Source organism: Osmia lignaria, unplaced genomic scaffold (genome assembly GCF_051020975.1).
Source record: "Osmia lignaria lignaria isolate PbOS001 unplaced genomic scaffold, iyOsmLign1 scaffold0043, whole genome shotgun sequence".
NCBI classification, from domain to species: domain Eukaryota; kingdom Metazoa; phylum Arthropoda; class Insecta; order Hymenoptera; family Megachilidae; genus Osmia; species Osmia lignaria.
This window is the reverse complement of record NW_027478184.1, coordinates 52,602-55,000: the sequence shown is the minus strand read 5'-3', so window position 1 is coordinate 55,000 and position 2,399 is coordinate 52,602. Positions and strand designations below refer to the sequence as shown.

The 2,399-nt window shown below is 45.4% G+C and overlaps 1 non-coding gene across 1 annotated transcript; it reads left to right on the top strand.

Moving 5' to 3' along the window:
- Positions 1-816: 816 nt before the first annotated feature.
- LOC143307038 (5.8S ribosomal RNA) lies at positions 817-971 on the top strand. The gene has a single exon (XR_013064286.1). It is a non-coding gene; the product is annotated as a 5.8S ribosomal RNA (ribosomal RNA).
- Positions 972-2,399: the final 1,428 nt, after the last annotated feature.

Sequence of the window (2,399 nt, the reverse complement as noted above, 5' to 3'; positions counted from 1 at the left end):
TCTGATCTTTGCTAAATGATCTGGCATCACCGGAGTTTTTTTGGTCCGTGTTGCGTTCGCTCTATTCGAAATGAAACTCGCGGAGGCGAAGAATTGTTAAAAGTTTACGAAGCGTCTAGGAGTGGTTAAAACTGAGAGAGTTGAAACTACGATGTATTAGAACGAGCAACCGTCGAAACTTTGTTTTCGCGACGTTCTTTTCGTCGCTCTCGTCCCCACGCTCCTACGCTTTGGTTGTTTCTTTGCCATCCGTGTTGCGATAAAAAGATTTCTCCATTGTCCAAAAAGGACGGATCGAGATTCCTCTTTCGAGAGGGAGAGAGAGGTACTTGCGGGTAACCTGGAATCTACGAAACACGCACCGTGGTAAGATTCGTGCGTCCGCCTGATCGATGTGTGTTGTTTACGGACCGGCTGAGAAGCGACGATAGCGAGTCTTTGAAAAACTATGTGTCCATTAGTTAGACCGATCGTCGCCGGCCGTGTGTCTGTTCGAATCTCGCAACCCACGATTCAGCGACAGGACGCGCGCTCGCATTCCTTGTGTGCGTTCGTACTTTTCAAGGTTTTTAAATGTACTTTACGCCCGACCGTCGAGAGGAGCGTGCCACTGGGCGTTTCTCCGACGGTTTCCGTCCTTGGACGCGATCGTGTCGTCAACGATCGAACAAACAAACAAATACGTTGGCGACGCCCGAATTCGCTCTCCCGCACGCGCCGGGTGGGAGAGTGATGTGGGTATCGAATGTGATGCGTGTTAATAATGAAAATAACACTCTAAAGATCTAAAGAGTTTGAAATACAAAATTTTACGATTACCCTGAACGGTGGATCACTTGGCTCGTGGGTCGATGAAGAACGCAGCTAATTGCGCGTCAACGTGTGAACTGCAGGACACATGAACATCGACATTTCGAACGCACATTGCGGTCCACGGATACAATTCCTGGACCACGCCTGGCTGAGGGTCGTTTTCTTAACAAAAGACTGCTTGCGTTTGCTTCTCGAAAAAAGAGTAATTCATTTCTTTCTAAACATCTCGCCGTCGTTCAACGAAAGTAGAACGTTTCGGAGCGGGATTATCGAACGAAATTGAAAGAATGAATGAACGATAAACAAAGAAAGAGTCGCAACGTACGAGCGATAGTTGGGCAGTTCGTCGGCGTTTGTCGTGGAAACGATGTGACGAAAATCGCAACCGATACACTAAATGCAGGCCGTTAAAGGAGAGAAACAAATTTCGAAATATCTCTTCGAACTAGCGCAAGTGCGTCACGGCGCGCGAGTCGTTCGTTAAAATTTATAAACGACCGCCCGTGAAAGCACCGAGTTCTCGGAAGATAATCTATAAAGATTCTCCATCCTGCTGGAAGTTATCGGATCGGCGCGATTGTTCACTTGTAGAAATCCACGCTCCCGACGTTGCCAGAAACGATATTTACGAAAGGTGTGTCAAAAATAAACGAAAGAAGCTCTCCTATAAATTTAGAAAAAGCAAACGAGTGAAATGTTTGAGATGATAATTTGCTGAAATGCAAGCTCGAATAGCCCCAGGGTTTCGAATGATTCCCCGCGCTTTATACATCTCTCTGTTTACAAACGGTGTATAAATGAAAGATCGCTTCAGATGGGTCGTCGCTGTTTGACGCGCGATGCTGTTCCTTTTTTTTTGTCTGTCTGTGCGTTTAGCTTCGCTAAACAAGTTAAATGGTTAAAAAGCGTCGAAAAAGCGAATACACACGCGACAAGACAAATCTAACGAGTAAAGGAACGCTCCGCTCCAAGATAAAAATGGTTGTTTACAATCAATACAGCGTTTCGGTACCCCTGATCGTAGTCTGAAACTGTGTAACAAAAGAGAGGAAAGCGAATGGTGAAGGAACTTCGAAGCCTCCGTGGCGTGGCTAGAACTTGTGATAAAAGTATGTTTGCAGCAATTATGCATGCTCCCGTTAAAACAGCATTTCAATGTCTCGCATGGCTTAAAGCTCTAGGAGGCTTCAACATTTAGAATACATACGGACTACTTCGTTTGTTAAAGATAAGCGAAGACCGCGCGACCATCGCTCGGTCGTCCAGTCCTCGAAAGTTTTGTTGCGTTCCAAAGAAGAGACAAATGGGGTTTACCCTTGCGCTAAGGGGAGAAGAAGAGAAAAGCAGTTGTTAAATCTAAGAGGTGTGTGGAGTACATCGCGTGTTGGTTAAAATTGTTAAATGAAGTATACGCGAAATGTTCTCTCGCTCTTGCTTTTCCTCTTGCTTCCGTGGCGCTCGAAAAGAAGGGATGATAAATAAAGAAACCTATTCGAAATCTCTTGTGGAACAAAAAATAATACGGACGGACGTTAAAATTGAACCGAGACGAAATGGATCGTCTTGCGAGTTGTCTTCGCTTTGAA